Genomic DNA, 19,543 nt, shown 5'->3' with positions numbered 1-19,543 from the left:
TGACCAGGAGAGGAGGAGGAGGAGAGACTCTGACCAGGAGAGGAGGAGAGATACTGACTGACCAGGAGAGGAGGAGGAGGAGGAGAGATACTGACTGACCAGGAGAGGAGGAGGAGGAGGAGAGGAGAGATACTGACTGACCAGGAGAGGAGGAGGAGGAGGAGAGATACTGACTGTCCAGGAGAGGAGGAGGAGGAGAAGATACTGACTGACCAGGAGAGGAGGAGGAGGATACTGACCGACCAGGAGAGGAGGAGGAGGAGAGATACTGACTGACCAGGAGAGGAGGAGGAGGAGGAGAGATACTGACTGACCAGGAGAGGAGGAGGAGGAGGAGAGATACTGACTGTCCAGGAGAGGAGAGACTACTGTCCAGGAGAGGAGGAGAGATACTGACTGACCAGGAGAGGAGGAGAGATACTGACCGACCAGGAGAGAGGAGGAGGAGAGATACTGACTGTCCAGGAGAGGAGGAGGAGGAGGAGAGATACTGACTGACCAGGAGAGGAGGAGAAGATACTGACTGACCAGGAGAGGAGGAGGAGGAGAGATACTGACTGACCAGGAGAGGAGGAGGAGAAGATACTGACTGACCAGGAGAGGAGGAGGAGGAGGAGAGATACTGACCGACCAGGAGAGGAGGAGGAGAGATACTGACTGACCAGGAGAGGAGGAGGAGGAGGAGGAGAGATACTGACTGACCAGGAGAGGAGGAGAGATCTGACGACCAGGAGAGGAGGAGAGATACTGACTGACCAGGAGAGGAGGAGGAGGAGGAGAGATACTGACTGACCAGGAGAGGAGGAGGAGGAGAGATACTGACTGACCAGGAGAGGAGGAGAGATACTGACTGACCAGGAGAGGAGGAGGAGAGATACTGACTGACCAGGAGAGGAGGAGGAGGAGAGATACTGACTGACCAGGAGAGGAGGAGGAGAGATACTGACTGTCCAGGAGAGGAGAGATACTGACTGTCCAGGAGAGGAGGAGAGATACTGACTGTCCAGGAGAGGAGAGATACTGACTGACCAGGAGAGGAGGAGAGACTGACGACCGGAGAGGAGGAGAGATACTGACTGACCAGGAGAGGAGGAGGAGGAGGAGAGAGTACTGACTGTCCAGGAGAGGAGGAGGAGGAGAGATACTGACTGTCCAGGAGAGGAGGAGGAGGAGGAGAGATACTGACTGACCAGGAGAGGAGGAGGAGGAGGAGAGATACTGACTGACCAGGAGAGGAGAGATACTGACTGACCAGGAGAGGAGAGGAGGAGGAGAGATACTGACTGACCAGGAGAGGAGGAGGAGAAGATACTGACTGACCAGGAGAGGAGGAGGAGGAGGAGATACTGACGACCAGGAGAGGAGGAGAGATACTGACTGACCAGAGAGGAGGAGGAGGAGGAGGAGAGATACTGACTGACCAGGAGAGGAGGAGAGATTGACGACCAGGAGAGGAGGAGAGATACTGACTGACCAGGAGAGGAGGAGGAGGAGGAGAGATACTGACTGACCAGGAGAGGAGGAGGAGAAGATACTGACTGACCAGGAGAGGAGGAGAGATACTGACTGACCAGGAGAGGAGGAGGAGAGATACTGACTGACCAGGAGAGGAGGAGGAGGAGGAGAGATACTGACTGACCAGGAGAGGAGGAGGAGGAGGAGAGATACTGACTGTCCAGGAGAGGAGAAGATCTGACGTCCAGGAGGAGGAGGAGAGATACTGACTGTCCAGGAGAGGAGAGGAGGAGGAGGAGAGATACTGACTGACCAGGAGAGGAGGAGAGATACTGACTGACCAGGAGAGGAGGAGGAGGAGGAGGAGAGATACTGACTGTCCAGGAGAGGAGGAGGAGGAGGAGAGATACTGACTGTCCAGGAGAGGAGGAGGAGGAGGAGAGATACTGACTGACCAGGAGAGGAGGAGGAGGAGGAGAGATACTGACTGACCAGGAGAGGAGAGATACTGACTGACCAGGAGAGGAGGAGGAGGAGGAGAGATACTGACTGACCAGGAGAGGAGGAGGAGGAGAGATACTGACTGTCCAGGAGAGGAGGAGGAGGAGGAGAGATACTGACTGACCAGGAGAGGAGGAGGAGAGATACTGACTGTCCAGGAGAGGAGGAGGAGGAGAGATACTGACTGACCAGGAGAGGAGGAGGAGGAGGAGAGATACTGACTGACCAGGAGAGGAGGAGAGATACTGACTGTCCAGGAGAGGAGGAGAGTACTGACGCCAGGAGAGGAGGAGAGATCCTGACTGACCAGGAGAGGAGGAGGAGGAGGAGAGATACTGACTGACCAGGAGAGGAGGAGGAGGAGGAGGAGAGATACTGACTGTCCAGGAGAGGAGGAGGAGGAGAGATACTGACTGACCAGGAGAGGAGGAGAGATACTGACTGACCAGGAGAGGAGGAGGAGAGATACTGACTGACCAGGAGAGGAGGAGGAGGAGGAGAGATACTGACTGACCAGGAGAGGAGGAGGAGGAGAGATACTGACTGTCCAGGAGAGGAGGAGGAGGAGGAGAGATACTGACTGTCCAGGAGAGGAGAAGACTGACGACAGGAGAGGAGGAGAGATACTGACTGACCAGGAGAGGAGGAGAGATACTGACTGACCAGGAGAGGAGGAGGAGGAGAGATACTGACTGACCAGGAGAGGAGGAGGAGGAGGAGAGATACTGACTGTCCAGGAGAGGAGGAGGAGGAGGAGAGATACTGACTGTCCAGGAGAGGAGGAGGAGGAGGAGAGATACTGACTGACCAGGAGAGGAGGAGGAGGAGAGACTGACTGACCAGGAGAGGAGAGATACTGACTGACCAGGAGAGGAGGAGGAGGAGGAGAGATACTGACTGACCAGGAGAGGAGGAGGAGGAGAGATACTGACTGTCCAGGAGAGGAGGAGGAGGAGGAGAGATACTGACTGACCAGGAGAGGAGGAGGAGGAGAGATACTGACTGACCAGGAGAGGAGGAGAGATACTGACTGACCAGGAGAGGAGGAGGAGGAGGAGAGATACTGACTGACCAGGAGAGGAGGAGGAGAAGATACTGACTGACCAGGAGAGGAGGAGGAGGAGGAGAGATACTGACTGACCAGGAGAGGAGGAGTGACCCAGGAGAGGAGGAGGAGGAGAGATACTGACTGTCCAGGAGAGGAGGAGAGACTGATGACCAGGAGAGGAGGAGATACTGACTGACCAGGAGAGGAGGAGGAGGAGGAGAGATACTGACTGACCAGGAGAGGAGGAGGAGGAGAGATACTGACTGACCAGGAGAGGAGGAGAGATACTACGACCAGGAGAGGAGGAGGAGAGATACTGACTGACCAGGAGAGGAGGAGGAGGAGGAGAGATACTGACTGACCAGGAGAGGAGGAGGAGGAGGAGAGATACTGACCGTCCAGGAGAGGAGGAGAGATACTGACGTCCAGGAGAGGAGGAGAGATACTGACGTCCAGGAGGAGAGATACTGACGACCAGGAGAGGAGGAGAGATACTGACGACCAGGAGAGAAGGAGGAGAGATACTGACTGACCAGGAGAGGAGGAGGAGGAGGAGAGATACTGACTGTCCAGGAGAGGAGGAGGAGGAGAGATACTGACTGTCCAGGAGAGGAGGAGGAGGAGAGATACTGACTGACCAGGAGAGGAGGAGGAGGAGAGAGATACTACTGACCAGGAGAGGAGATACTGACTGACCAGGAGAGGAGGAGGAGGAGGAGGAGAGATACTGACTGACCAGGAGAGGAGGAGGAGGAGAAGATACTGACTGACCAGGAGAGGAGGAGGAGGAGGAGAGATACTGACTGTCCAGGAGAGGAGGAGGAGGAGAGATACTGACTGTCCAGGAGAGGAGGAGGAGGAGGAGAGATACTGACTGTCCAGGAGAGGAGGAGGAGGAGAGATACTGACTGTCCAGGAGAGGAGGAGAGATACTGACTGTCCAGGAGAGGAGGAGAGATACTGACTGTCCAGGAGAGGAGGAGAGATACTGACTGTCCAGGAGAGGAGGAGGAGGAGAGATACTGACTGACCAGGAGAGGAGGAGGAGGAGATACTGACTGTCCAGGAGGGAGGAGGAGGAGAGATACTGACTGACCAGGAGAGGAGGAGAGATATGCCGACCAGGAGGAGGAGGAGAGATACTGACTGACCAGGAGAGGAGGAGGAGGAGAGATACTGACTGTCCAGGAGAGGAGGAGGAGGAGAGATACTGACTGTCCAGGAGAGGAGGAGGAGGAGGAGAGATACTGACTGTCCAGGAGAGGAGAGATATGCGCAGGAGAGGAGGAGAGATACTGACTGACCAGGAGAGGAGGAGGGGAGAGATACTGACTGACCAGGAGAGGAGGAGGAGGAGGAGGAGAGATACTGACTGTCCAGGAGAGGAGGAGGAGGAGGAGAGATACTGACTGTCCAGGAGAGGAGGAGGAGGAGGAGAGATACTGACTGTCCAGGAGAGGAGGAGGAGGAGGAGAGATACTGACTGACCAGGAGAGGAGGAGGAGGAGGAGAGATACTGACTGTCCAGGAGAGGAGGAGGAGGAGGAGAGATACGACGACCAGGAGAGGAGGAGAGATACTGACTGACCAGGAGAGGAGGAGGAGGAGGAGGAGAGATACTGACTGACCAGGAGAGGAGGAGGAGGAGAGATACTGACTGTCCAGGAGAGGAGGAGGAGGAGGAGAGATACTGACTGTCCAGGAGAGGAGGAGGAGGAGGAGAGATACTGACTGACCAGGAGAGGAGGAGAGATACTGACCGCCAGGAGAGGAGGAGAGATATGACTGACCAGGAGAGGAGGAGATACTACGACCAGGAGAGGAGGAGAGATACGGACCAGGAGAGGAGGAGAGATACTGACTGACCAGGAGAGGAGGAGGAGGGAGGAGGAGAGATACTGACTGTCCAGGAGAGGAGGAGAGATACTGACTGACCAGGAGAGGAGGAGGGAGGAGAGATACTGACTGACCAGGAGAGGAGGAGGAGAAAGATACTGACTGACCAGGAGAGGAGGAGGAGGAGGAGAGATACTGACTGACCAGGAGAGGAGGAGAGGAGAGATACTGACTGACCAGGAGAGGAGGAGGAGGAGGAGGAGAGATACTGACTGACCAGGAGAGGAGGAGGAGGAGAGATACTGACTGTCCAGGAGAGGAGGAGGAGGAGGAGAGATACTGACTGACCAGGAGAGGAGGAGAGTCTGACTGACAGGAGAGGAGGAGGAGAGATACTGACTGTCCAGGAGAGGAGGAGGAGAGATACTGACTGACCAGGAGAGGAGGAGGAGGAGAGATACTGACTGACCAGGAGAGGAGGAGAGATACGACTGACCAGGAGAGGAGGAGGAGGAGGAGAGATACTGACTGACCAGGAGAGGAGGAGAGAACTGACGACCAGGAGAGGAGGAGAGATACTGACTGACCAGGAGAGGAGGAGGAGGAGGAGAGATACTGACTGACCAGGAGAGGAGGAGGAGGAGAGATACTGACTGTCCAGGAGAGGAGGAGAGATTGACCAGGAGAGGAGGAGAGATACTGACTGTCCAGGAGAGGAGGAGGAGGAGGAGGAGAGATACTGACTGTCCAGGAGAGGAGGAGGAGGAGGAGAGATACTGACTGTCCAGGAGAGGAGGAGGAGGAGGAGAGATACTGACTGTCCAGGAGAGGAGGAGAGATACTGCTGACCAGGAGGAGGAGGAGAGATACTGACTGACCAGGAGAGGAGGAGAGATACTGACTGACCAGGAGAGGAGGAGGAGGAGGAGGAGAGATACTGACTGTCCAGGAGAGGAGGAGGAGGAGGAGAGATACTGACTGTCCAGGAGAGGAGGAGGAGGAGGAGGAGAGATACTGACTGTCCAGGAGAGGAGGAGGAGGAGGAGAGATACTGACTGTCCAGGAGAGGAGAGATACTGACTGACCAGGAGAGGAGAGGAGGAGGAGAGATACTGACTGACCAGGAGAGGAGGAGGAGAGATACTGACTGACCTGGAGAGGAGGAGGAGGAGGAGAGATACTGACTGTCCAGGAGAGGAGGAGAGATACTGACTGACCAGGAGAGGAGGAGGAGGAGGAGGAGAGATACTGACTGACCAGGAGAGGAGGAGAGGAGGAGGAGGAGGAGAGATACTGACTGACCAGGAGAGGAGGAGGAGGAGGAGAGATACTGACTGACCAGGAGAGGAGGAGGAGGAGAGATACTGACTGACCAGGAGAGGAGGAGAGATACTGACTGACCAGGAGAGGAGGAGGAGAGATACTGACTGTCCAGGAGAGGAGGAGGAGGAGGAGAGATACTGACTGTCCAGGAGAGGAGGAGGAGGAGGAGAGATACTGACTGTCCAGGAGAGGAGGAGGAGTATGAGCAGGAGGAGGAGAGATACTGACTGTCCAGGAGAGGAGGAGGAGAGAACTGACGACCAGGAGAGGAGGAGAGATACTGACTGTCCAGGAGAGGAGGAGGAGGAGGAGGAGAGATACTGACTGTCCAGGAGAGGAGGAGGAGGAGGAGAGATACTGACTGTCCAGGAGAGGAGGAGGAGGAGGAGAGATACTGACTGACCAGGAGAGGAGGAGGAGGAGGAGAGATACTGACTGACCAGGAGAGGAGGAGAGATACTGACTGTCCAGGAGAGGAGGAGGAGGAGGAGGAGAGATACTGACTGACCAGGAGAGGAGGAGGAGGAGGAAGATACTGACTGTCCAGGAGAGGAGGAGGAGGAGGAGAGATACTGACTGACCAGGAGAGGAGGAGGAGAAGATACTGACTGTCCAGGAGAGGAGGAGGAGGAGGAGAGATACTGACTGACCAGGAGAGGAGGAGGAGGAGGAGAGATACTGACTGACCAGGAGAGGAGGAGAGTCTGTCCAGGAGAGGAGGAGAGATACTGACTGTCCAGGAGAGGAGGAGGAGATACTGACTGACCAGGAGAGGAGGAGGAGGAGGAGAGATACTGACTGTCCAGGAGAGGAGGAGGAGGAGGAGAGATACTGACTGTCCAGGAGAGGAGGAGGAGGAGGAGAGATACTGACTGACCAGGAGAGGAGGAGAGAACTACGACCAGGAGAGGAGGAGGAGAGATACTGACTGACCAGGAGAGGAGGAGGAGGAGGAGAGATACTGACTGTCCAGGAGAGGAGGAGGAGGAGGAGAGATACTGACCGTCCAGGAGAGGAGGAGAGATACTGACCGTCCAGGAGAGGAGGAGAGATACTGACGCCAGGAGGAGGAGAGATACTGACTGACCAGGAGAGGAGGAGAGATTGACCAGGAGAGGAGGAGAGATACTGACTGACCAGGAGAGGAGGAGGAGGAGGAGAGATACTGACTGTCCAGGAGAGGAGGAGGAGGAGGAGGAGAGATACTGACTGTCCAGGAGAGGAGGAGGAGGAGGAGAGATACTGACTGACCAGGAGAGAGGAGGAGGAGGAGAGATACTGACTGACCAGGAGAGGAGAGATACGACTGACCAGGAGAGGAGGAGGAGGAGGAGATACTGACTGACCAGGAGAGGAGGAGGAGGAGAGATACTGACTGTCCAGGAGAGGAGGAGGAGGAGGAGAGATACTGACTGACCAGGAGAGGAGGAGGAGGAGGAGAGATACTGACTGACCAGGAGAGGAGGAGAGATACTGACCGTCCAGGAGAGGAGGAGAGATACTGACTGTCCAGGAGAGGAGGAGAGATACTGACGCAGGAGGAGGAGGAGAGATACTGACTGTCCAGGAGAGGAGGAGAGACTGTCCAGGAGGAGGAGGAGAGATACTGACTGACCAGGAGAGGAGAGGAGATGCCAGAGAGGAGGAGAGATACTGACTGTCCAGGAGAGGAGGAGGAGGAGGAGAGATACTGACTGTCCAGGAGAGGAGGAGGAGAGATACGACTGACCAGGAGAGGAGGAGGAGAGATACTGACTGACCAGGAGAGGAGGAGGAGGAGAGATACTGACTGACCAGGAGAGAGGAGGAGGAGGAGAGATACTGACTGTCCAGGAGAGGAGAGATACTGACTGTCCAGGAGAGGAGGAGAGAGATGTCCAGAGGAGGAGAGATACTGACTGACCAGGAGAGGAGGAGGATGGAGGAGGAGGAGAGATACTGACTGTCCAGGAGAGGAGGAGGAGGAGGAGAGATACTGACTGTCCAGGAGAGGAGGAGGAGGAGGAGAGATACTGACTGACCAGGAGAGGAGGAGGAGGAGGAGAGATACTGACTGTCCAGGAGAGGAGGAGAGATACTGACTGACCAGGAGAGGAGGAGGAGGAGGAGAGATACTGACTGTCCAGGAGAGGAGGAGGAGGAGAGATACTGACTGTCCAGGAGAGGAGGAGGAGGAGGAGAGATACTGACTGTCCAGGAGAGGAGGAGGAGGAGAGATACTGACTGTCCAGGAGAGGAGGAGGAGGAGGAGAGATACTGACTGTCCAGGAGAGGAGGAGGAGGAGGAGAGATACTGACTGTCCAGGAGAGGAGGAGAGAACTGCGCCAGGAGAGGAGGAGAGATACTGACTGTCCAGGAGAGGAGGAGGAGAGAACGACCGACCAGGAGAGGAGGAGAGATACTGACTGTCCAGGAGAGGAGGAGAGATACGAGACCAGGAGAGGAGGAGAGATACTGACTGACCAGGAGAGGAGGAGAGATACTGACTGTCCAGGAGAGGAGGAGAGATACTGACTGACCAGGAGAGGAGGAGAGAACGACGACCAGGAGAGGAGGAGAGATACTGACTGACCAGGAGAGGAGGAGGAGATACTGACGACCAGGAGAGAGAGGAGGAGGAGAGATACTGACTGTCCAGGAGAGGAGGAGAGAATAGTCCAGGAGAGGAGGAGAGATACTGACTGTCCAGGAGAGGAGGAGGAGGAGGAGGAGAGATACTGACTGTCCAGGAGAGGAGGAGAGATACTGAGCAGGAGAGGAGGAGAAGATACTGACTGACCAGGAGAGGAGGAGGAGAGACTGACGACCAGGAGAGGAGGAGAGATACTGACTGTCCAGGAGAGGAGGAGGAGACGACCGGAGGAGGAGAGATACTGACTGTCCAGGAGAGGAGGAGATACTGGACCAGGAGAGGAGGAGAGATACTGACTGTCCAGGAGAGGAGGAGAGAACTGACGACCAGGAGAGGAGGAGAGATACTGACTGACCAGGAGAGGAGGAGAGATACTGCGCCAGGAGAGGAGGAGAGATACTGACTGACCAGGAGAGGAGGAGGAGGAGGAGATACGACCGTCCAGGAGAGGAGGAGGGAGAGATACGACTGTCCAGGAGAGGAGGAGGAGAGATACTGACTGACCAGGAGAGGAGGAGGAGAGGAGAGATACTGACTGTCCAGGAGAGGAGGAGGAGAGAACTGACGACAGGAGAGGAGGAGAGATACGACTGTCCAGGAGAGGAGGAGGAGGAGGAGAGATACTGACTGTCCAGGAGAGGAGGACTGACAGGAGAGGAGGAGAGATACTGACTGTCCAGGAGAGGAGGAGGAGGAGGAGAGATACTGACTGTCCAGGAGAGGAGGAGGAGGAGGAGAGATACTGACTGTCCAGGAGAGGAGGAGAGATACGACGCCAGGAGAGGAGGAGGAGAGATACTGACTGTCCAGGAGAGGAGGAGGAGGAGGAGAGATACTGACTGTCCAGGAGAGGAGGAGGAGGAGAGATACTGACTGTCCAGGAGAGGAGGAGAGATACTGACTGTCCAGGAGAGGAGGAGGAGGAGGAGGAGGAGGAGGAGAGATACTGACTGTCCAGGAGAGGAGGAGGAGGAGGAGAATACTGACGTCCAGGAGAGAGGAGAGAAACTGTCCAGGAGGAGGAGAGATACTGACTGTCCAGGAGAGGAGGAGGAGGAGGAGGAGAGATACTGACTGACCAGGGGAGAGGAGGAGGAGAGATACTGACTGTCCAGGAGAGGAGGAGGAGGAGGAGAGATACTGACTGTCCAGGAGAGGAGGAGGAGGAGGAGGAGGAGGAGAGATACTGACTGTCCAGGAGAGGAGGAGGAGGAGGAGAGATACTGACTGTCCAGGAGAGGAGGAGGAGGAGAGATACTGACTGTCCAGGAGAGGAGGAGAGATACTACGCCAGGAGAGAGGAGGAGGAGGAGAGATACTGACTGTCCAGGAGAGGAGGAGAGATACTGACGACCAGGAGAGGAGGAGAGATACTGACTGACAGGAGAGGAGGAGAGATACTGACTGTCCAGGAGAGGAGGAGGAGGAGGAGGAGAGATACTGACTGTCCAGGAGAGGAGGAGGAGGAGGAGAGATACTGACTGTCCAGGAGAGGAGGAGGAGGAGGAGAGATACTGACTGTCCAGGAGAGGAGGAGGAGGAGGAGAGATACTGACTGTCCAGGAGAGGAGGAGGAGGAGGAGGAGGAGGAGAGATACTGACTGTCCAGGAGAGGAGGAGGAGAAGAACGACGACCAGGAGAGAGGAGGAGGAGAGATACTGACTGTCCAGGAGAGGAGGAGAAGAACTGACCGTCCAGGAGAGGAGGAGGAGGAGAGATACTGACTGTCCAGGAGAGGAGGAGAGTAGCGAAGGAGAGGAGGAGAGATACTGACTGTCCAGGAGAGGAGGAGGAGGAGGAGAGATACTGACTGTCCAGGAGAGGAGGAGGAGGAGAGATACTGACTGTCCAGGAGAGAGAGGAGAGAACTGACGACCAGGAGAGGAGGAGAAGAGATACTGACTGTCCAGGAGAGGAGGAGGAGGAGGAGAGATACTGACTGTCCAGGAGAGGAGGAGGAGGAGGAGAGATACTGACTGTCCAGGAGAGGAGGAGAGAGGAGGAGGAGAGATACTGACTGTCCAGGAGAGGAGGAGGAGGGGAGGAGGAGAGATACTGACTGTCCAGGAGAGAGGAGGAGGAGGAGAGATACTGACCGTCCAGGAGAGGAGGAGGAGGAGGAGAGATACTGACTGTCCAGGAGAGGAGGAGGAGGAGGAGAGATACTGACTGTCCAGGAGAGGAGGAGAGGAGGAGGAGAGATACTGACTGACCAGGAGAGGAGGAGGAGGAGGAGAGATACTACGCCAGGAGAGGAGAGAACTGACTGACCAGGAGAGGAGGAGGAGGAGGAGAGATACTGACTGACCAGGAGAGGAGGAGGAGAGGAGAGATACTGACTGTCCAGGAGAGGAGGAGGAGGAGGAGGAGGAGAGATACTGACTGTCCAGGAGAGGAGGAGGAGGAGAGATACTGACTGTCCAGGAGAGGAGGAGGAGGAGAGATACTGACTGTCCAGGAGAGGAGGAGGAGGAGGAGAGATACTGACTGTCCAGGAGAGGAGGAGGAGAGAACTGAGCAGGAGAGGAGGAGAGAACTGACGCCAGGAGAGGAGGAGAGACTGATGACCGGAGAGGAGGAGGAGGAGAGATACTGACTGTCCAGGAGAGGAGGAGGAGAGGAGGAGAGATACTGACTGTCCAGGAGAGGAGGAGGAGGAGGAGAAGATACGACTGTCCAGGAGAGGAGGAGAGACTGATGACAGGAGGAGGAGGAGAGATACTGACCGTCCAGGAGAGGAGGAGGAGGAGGAGAGATACTGACTGTCCAGGAGAGGAGGAGGAGGAGGAGATACTGACTGTCCAGGAGAGGAGGAGGAGGAGGAGGAGGAGAGATACTGACTGTCCAGGAGAGAGGAGAGATACTGACTGACCAGGAGAGAGGAGAGATACTGACTGACCAGGAGAGAGGAGAGATACTGACTGACCAGGAGAGGAGGAGGAGGAGGAGAGATACTGACTGTCCAGGAGAGGAGGAGGAGGAGGAGAGATACTGACTGTCCAGGAGAGGAGGAGGAGGAGGAGAGATACTGACTGTCCAGGAGAGGAGGAGGAGGAGGAGAGATACTGACTGTCCAGGAGAGGAGGAGGAGGAGGAGAGATACTGACTGTCCAGGAGAGGAGGAGAGATACTGACTGTCCAGGAGAGGAGGAGGAGGAGGAGAGATACTGACTGTCCAGGAGAGGAGGAGGAGGAGAGATACTGACTGTCCAGGAGAGGAGGAGGAGGAGGAGGAGAGATACTGACTGTCCAGGAGAGGAGGAGGAGGAGGAGAGATACTGACTGTCCAGGAGAGGAGGAGAGAACTACGCAGGAGAGGAGGAGAGATACTGACCGTCCAGGAGAGGAGGAGAGATCTGGACCAGGAGAGGAGGAGAGATACTGACCGTCCAGGAGAGGAGGAGAGAACTGACGACCAGGAGAGGAGGAGAGACGAGACAGGAGGGAGGAGGAGAGATACTGACTGTCCAGGAGAGGAGGAGAGAGAAGGAGAGGAGGAGAGATACGACTGACCAGGAGAGGAGGAGTACCTGACCAGGAGAGAGGAGAGATACTGACTGTCCAGGAGAGGAGGAGAGATACGACGACCAGGAGAGGAGGAGGAGGAGGAGAGATACTGACTGACCAGGAGAGGAGGAGGAGGAGGAGAGATACTGACTGTCCAGGAGAGGAGGAGGAGGAGGAGAGATACTGACTGTCCAGGAGAGGAGGAGGAGGAGGAGAGATACTGACGTCCAGGAGAGGAGACGGACCAGGAGAGAGGAGAGATACTGACTGTCCAGGAGAGAGGAGAGATACTGACTGACCAGGAGAGGAGGAGGAGGAGGAGAGATACTGACTGTCCAGGAGAGGAGGAGGAGGAGGAGAGATACTGACTGTCCAGGAGAGGAGGAGGAGGAGGAGAGATACTGACTGTCCAGGAGAGGAGGAGGAGGAGAGATACTGACTGTCCAGGAGAGGAGGAGACGGAGGAGGAGGAGGAGAGATACTGACTGTCCAGGAGGAGGAGGAGGAGGAGAGATACTGACTGTCCAGGAGAGGAGGAGGAGGAGGAGGAGAGATACTGACTGTCCAGGAGAGGAGGAGGAGGAGGAGGAGAGATACTGACTGTCCAGGAGAGGAGGAGGAGGAGGAGATACTGACTGTCCAGGAGAGGAGGAGGAGGAGAAGATACTGACCGTCCAGGAGAGGAGGAGAGATACGACGTCCAGGAGAGGAGGAGAGATACTGACCGTCCAGGAGAGGAGGAGAACGGACAGGAGAGGAGGAGAGATACTGACCGTCCAGGAGAGGAGGAGAGACTACGACGGAGAGGAGGAGAGATACTGACCGTCCAGGAGAGGAGGAGGAGAGCCAGGAGAGGAGGAGAAATACTGACTTCCAGGAGAGGAGGAGATACGAGGAGGAGGAGGAGAGATACTGACTGACCAGGAGAGGAGGAGAACGCGACCAGGGAGAGGAGGAGAGATACTGACTGACCAGGAGAGGAGGAGAACGCCAGGAGAGGAGGAGAGATACTGACTGTCCAGGAGAGGAGGAGAGAACTGACTGACCAGGAGAGGAGGAGAGATACGAGACCAGGAGAGGAGGAGAGATACGACGCCAGGAGAGAGGAGGAGGAGAGATACTGACTGTCCAGGAGAGGAGGAGAGACTGACGACCGGAGAGGAGGAGAGAGATACTGACTGTCCAGGAGAGGAGGAGGAGGAGGAGGAGAGATACTGACTGACCAGGAGAGGAGGAGAGAGATGGCGGAGGAGGAGAGATACTGACTGTCCAGGAGAGGAGGAGGAGGAGAGATACTGACCGTCCAGGAGAGGAGGAGAGACTAGACCAGGAGAGGAGGAGATATGAGGAGAGGAGGAGAGATACTGACTGTCCAGGAGAGGAGGAGGAGAAGAGATGACCAGGAGGAGGAGAAGAACGACTGTCCAGGAGAGGAGGAGGAGAAGAAACGTCCAGGAGAGGAGGAGGAGGAGAAGATACTGACTGTCCAGGAGAGGAGGAGGAGGAGGAGAGATACTGACTGTCCAGGAGAGGAGGAGAGGAGAGCCAGGAGAGGAGGAGAGATACTGACTGTCCAGGAGAGGAGGAGGAGGAGGAGGAGAGATACTGACCGTCCAGGAGAGGAGGAGAGACACTGGACCAGGAGAGGAGGAGAGATACTGACTGTCCAGGAGAGGAGGAGGAGGAGGAGAGATACTGACTGTCCAGGAGAGGAGGAGGAGGAGGAGAGATACTGACTGTCCAGGAGAGGAGGAGGAGGAGGAGGAGGAGGAGAGATACTGACTGTCCAGGAGAGGAGGAGGAGGAGGAGAGATACTGACTGTCCAGGAGAGGAGGAGGAGGAGGAGAGAAGGCCAGGAGAGGAGGAGAGGAAGATACGACCGTCCAGGAGAGGAGGAGGAGGAGGAGGAGGAGGAGGAGGAGAGATACTGACTGTCCAGGAGAGGAGGAGGAGGAGGAGGGGAGGAGAGATACTGACTGTCCAGGAGGAGGAGGAGGAGGAAGATACTGACTGTCCAGGAGAGGAGGAGGAGGAGGAGGAGGAGAGATACTGACTGTCCAGGAGAGGAGGAGGAGGAGAGATACTGACTGTCCAGGAGAGGAGGAGGAGGAGAGATACTGACTGTCCAGGAGAGGAGGAGGAGGAGGAGGAGGAGAGATACTGACTGTCCAGGAGAGGAGGAGGAGGAGAGATACTGACTGTCCAGGAGAGGAGGAGGAGAGACGAGACCAGGAGAGGAGGAGGAGGAGAGATACTGACCGTCCAGGAGAGGAGGAGAGACGTGAGGAGAGGAGGAGAGATACTGACTGTCCAGGAGAGGAGAGGAGGAGGAGGAGGAGAGATACTGACTGTCCAGGAGAGGAGGAGGAGGGGAGGAGGAGAGATACTGACTGTCCAGGAGAGGAGGAGGAGGAGGAGGAGAAGATACTGACTGTCCAGGAGAGGAGGAGGAGGAGAGATACTGACGTCCAGGAGAGGAGGAGGAGGAGAGATACTGACTGTCCAGGAGAGGAGGAGGAGGAGGAGGAGAGATACTGACTGTCCAGGAGAGGAGGAGGAGGAGGAGAGATACTGACTGTCCAGGAGAGGAGGAGGAGGAGGAGGAGAGATACTGACTGTCCAGGAGAGGAGGAGGAGGAGGAGGAGGAGAGATACTGACTGTCCAGGAGAGGAGGAGGAGGAGGAGGAGAGATACTGACTGTCCAGGAGAGGAGGAGAGAACGACGTCCAGGAGAGGAGGAGGAGGAGGAGAGATACTGACTGTCCAGGAGAGGAGGAGGAGGAGGAGGAGGAGAGATACTGACTGTCCAGGAGAGAGGAGGAGGAGGAGGAGAGATACTGACTGTCCAGGAGAGGAGGAGGAGGAGGAGGAGAGATACTGACTGTCCAGGAGAGGAGGAGGAGGAGGAGGAGGAGAGATACTGACTGTCCAGGAGAGGAGGAGGAGGAGGAGGAGAGATACTGACTGTCCAGGAGAGGAGGAGGAGGAGGAGGAGAATACTGACCGTCCAGGAGAGGAGGAGGAGGAGGAGGAGGAGAGATACTGACTGTCCAGGAGAGGAGGAGGAGGAGGAGAGATACTGACTGTCCAGGAGAGGAGGAGGAGGAGGAGAGATACTGACTGTCCAGGAGAGGAGGAGGAGGAGGAGAGATACTGACTGTCCAGGAGAGGAGGAGGAGGAGGAGGAGAGATACTGACTGTCCAGGAGAGGAGGAGGAGGAGGAGGAGAGATACTGACTGTCCAGGAGAGGAGGAGGAGGAGGAGGAGAGATACTGACTGTCCAGGAGAGGAGGAGGAGGAGGAGAGATACTGACTGTCCAGGAGAGGAGGAGGAGGAGGAGAGATACTGACTGTCCAGGAGAGGAGGAGGAGGAGGAGGAGAGATACTGACTGTCCAGGAGAGGAGGAGGAGGAGGAGGAGAGATACTGACTGTCCAGGAGAGGAGGAGGAGGAGGAGGAGAGATACTGACTGTCCAGGAGAGGAGGAGGAGGAGGAGGAGAGATACTGACTGTCCAGGAGAGGAGGAGGAGGAGGAGGAGGAGGAGAGATACTGACTGTCCAGGAGAGGAGGAGGAGGAGGAGGGGGAGATACTGACTGTCCAGGAGAGGAGGAGGAGGAGGAGGAGAGATACTGACTGTCCAGGAGAGGAGGAGGAGGAGGAGGAGGAGAGATACTGACTGTCCAGGAGAGGAGGAGGAGGAGGAGAGATACTGACTGTCCAGGAGAGGAGGAGGAGGAGGAGAGATACTGACTGTCCAGGAGAGGAGGAGGAGGAGGAGGAGGAGAGATACTGACTGTCCAGGAGAGGGGGGAGGAGGAGGAGGAGGAGAGATACTGACTGTCCAGGAGAGAGGAGGAGGAGGAGGAGAGATACTGACTGTCCAGGAGAGGAGGAGGAGGAGGAGGAGGAGAGATACTGACTGTCCAGGAGAGGAGGAGGAGGAGGAGAGAGATACTGACTGTCCAGGAGAGAGGGGAGGAGGAGAGATACGACTGTCCAGGAGAGGAGGAGGAGGAGGAGGAGGAGAGATACTGACTGTCCAGGAGAGGAGGAGGGGAGGAGAGATACTGACTGTCCAGGAGAGGAGGAGGAGGAGGAGGAGGAGAGATACTGACTGTCCAGGAGAGGGGAGGAGGAGGAGAGATACTGACTGTCCAGGAGAGGAGGAGGAGGAGGGGAGATACTGACTGTCCAGGAGAGGAGGAGGAGGAGGAGAGAATACTGACCGTCCAGGAGAGGAGGGGGGAGGAGGAGAGATACTGACTGTCCAGGAGAGGAGGAGGAGGAGGAGGAGAGATACTGACTGTCCAGGAGAGGAGGAGGAGGAGGAGAGATACTGACTGTCCAGGAGAGGAGGAGGAGGAGGAGAGATACTGACTGTCCAGGAGAGGAGGAGGAGGAGGGAGGAGGAGATACTGACTGTCCAGGAGAGGAGGAGGAGGAGGAGGAGAGATACTGACTGTCCAGGAGAGGAGGAGGAGGAAGGAGGAGGAGGAGAGATACTGACTGTCCAGGAGAGGAGGAGAGGAGGAGGGGAGAGATACTGACTGTCCAGGAGAGGAGGAGGAGGAGGAGGAGAGATACTGACTGTCCAGGAGAGGAGGAGGAGGAGGAGAATACTGACTGTCCAGGAGAGGAGAGAGGAGGAGGAGAGATACTGACTGTCCAGGAGAGGAGGAGGAGGAGGAGGAGAGATACTGACCGTCCAGGAGAGGGGAGGGAGGAGGAGGAGGAGAGATACTGACTGTCCAGGAGAGGAGGAGGAGGAGGAGAGATACTGACTGTCCAGGAGAGGAGGAGGAGGAGGAGGAGAGATACTGACTGTCCAGGAGAGGAGGAGAGGAGGGGGAGATACTGACTGTCCAGGAGAGGAGGAGGAGGAGGAGGAGAGATACTGACTGTCCAGGAGAGGAGGAGGAGGAGGAGAGATACTGACTGTCCAGGAGAGGAGGAGGAGGAGGAGGAGAGATACTGACTGTCCAGGAGAGGAGGAGGAGGAGGAGGAGAGATACTGACTGTCCAGGAGAGGAGGAGGAGGAGGAGGAGAGATACTGACCGTCCAGGAGAGAGGAGGAGGAGGAGGAGGAGAGATACTGACTGTCCAGGAGAGGAGGAGGAGGAGGAGGAGGAGAGATACTGACTGTCCAGGAGAGGAGGAGGAGGAGGAGAAGATACTGACTGTCCAGGAGAGGAGGAGGAGGAGGGGGGGGGAGATACTGACTGTCCAGGAGAGGAGGAGGAGGGAGAGGAGGAGGAGAGATACTGACTGTCCAGGAGAGGAGGAGGAGGAGGAGAGATACTGACTGTCCAGGAGAGGGAGGGGAGAGGAGAGTATGACGTCCAGGAGAGGAGGAGGAGGAGGAGAGATACTGACTGTCCAGGAGAGGAGGAGGAGGAGGAGGAGGAGGAGAGATACTGACTGTCCAGGAGAGGAAGGAGGAAGATACTGACTGTCCAGGAGAGGAGGAGGAGGAGGGGAGAGATACTGACTGTCCAGGAGAGGAGGAGGAGGAGGAGAGATACTGACTGTCCAGGAGAGGAGGAGGAGGAGAGATACTGACTGTCCAGGAGAGGAGAGGAGGGGAGGAGGAGAGAGATACTGACTGTCCAGGAGAGGAGGAGGAGGAGGGGGGAGATACTGACTGTCCAGGAGAGGGGAGGAGGAGGAGATACTGACTGTCCAGGAGAGGAGGAGGGGAGGAGGAGAGATACTGACTGTCCAGGAGAGGAGGAGGAGGAGGAGGAGAGATACTGACTGTCCAGGAGAGGAGGAGGGGAGGAGAGCGACGCAGGAGAGGAGGAGGGGGAGAGATACTGACTGTCCAGGAGAGGAGGAGGAGGAGGAGGAGGAGAGATACTGACTGTCCAGGAGAGGAGGAGGAGGGGAGGAGAGATACTGACTGTCCAGGAGAGGAGGAGGAGGAGGAGGAGAGATACTGACTGTCCAGGAGAGGAGGAGGAGGAGGAGAGATACTGACTGTCCAGGAGAGGAGGAGGAGGAGGAGAGATACTGACTGTCCAGGAGAGGAGGAGGAGGAGGAGGAGGAGAGATACTGACTGTCCAGGAGAGGAGGAGGAGAGGAGGGAGATACTGACTGTCCAGGAGAGGAGGAGGAGGAGGAGGAGAGATACTGACTGTCCAGGAGAGGAGGAGGAGGAGGAGGAGGAGAGATACTGACTGTCCAGGAGAGGAGGAGGGGAGGAGGAGAGATACTGACTGTCCAGGAGAGGAGGAGGAGGAGGAGAGATACTGACTGTCCAGGAGAGGAGGAGGAGGGAGAGATACTGACTGTCCAGAGAGGAGGGGGGAGGAGGAGAGATACTGACTGTCCAGGAGAGGAGGAGGAGGAGGAGGAGAGATACTGACTGTCCAGGAGAGGAGGAGGAGGGGAGAACTGACTGTCCAGGAGAGGGGAGGAGGAGGAGGAGAGATACTGACTGTCCAGGAGAGGAGGAGGAGGAGGAGGAGAGATACTGACTGTCCAGGAGAGGAGGAGAGGAGGAGAGAGATACTGACTGTCCAGGAGAGGAGGAGGAGGAGGGGAGGAGAGATACTGACTGTCCAGGAGAGGAGGAGGAGGAGGAGAGATACTGACTGTCCAGGAGAGGAGGAGGAGGAGGGGGGAGAGAGATACTGACTGTCCAGGAGAGGAGGAGGAGAAGATACTGACTGTCCGGAGAGGAAGGAGGAGAGATACTGACTGTCCAGGAGAGGAGGAGGAGGAGGGGGGAGATCCGACTGTCCAGGAGAGGAGGAGGAGGAGGAGAGATACGACTGTCCAGGAGAGGAGGAGGAGGAGGAGGAGAATACTGATGTCCAGGAGAGGAGGAGGAGAGAGGAGGAGGAGAGATACTGACTGTCCAGGAGAGGAGGAGGAGGAGGAGGAGGAGAGATACTGACTGTCCAGGGGGGGAGGGGAGAGATACTGACTGTCCAGGAGAGGAGGAGGAGGAGGGGAGATACTGACTGTCCAGGAGAGGAGGAGGAGGAGGAGGAGAGATACGACTGTCCAGGAGAGAGGAGGAGGAGAGATACTGACTGTCCAGGAGAGGGGAGGAAGAAGATCTGACTTCCAGGAGAGGGGGGGGAGAGATACACTGTCCAGGAGAGGAGGAGGAGGAGAGGATCTGACTTCCAGGAGAGGAGGAGGAGGAGGAGAGATACTGACTGTCCAGGAGAGGAGAGAGATACTGACTTCCAGGAGGAGGAGGAGGAGGAGAGATACTGACTG

The 19,543-nt window shown here is 56.7% G+C and overlaps 1 protein-coding gene across 1 annotated transcript in view; it reads right to left on the bottom strand.

The window, feature by feature from the left end:
* The window catches only part of LOC106594843 (B9 domain-containing protein 1), a 79,631-nt gene that overhangs the window by 9,542 nt on the left and 50,546 nt on the right, over positions 1–19,543 (bottom strand). The gene's annotated exons all lie outside the window — the stretch shown is intronic.

This window comes from Salmo salar, unplaced genomic scaffold, assembly GCF_905237065.1.
Source record: "Salmo salar unplaced genomic scaffold, Ssal_v3.1, whole genome shotgun sequence".
Taxonomy (NCBI): Eukaryota; Metazoa; Chordata; class Actinopteri; order Salmoniformes; family Salmonidae; genus Salmo; species Salmo salar.
Note: the sequence above shows the minus strand (reverse complement) of the source record. Positions and strands in the feature narration are given on the sequence as shown.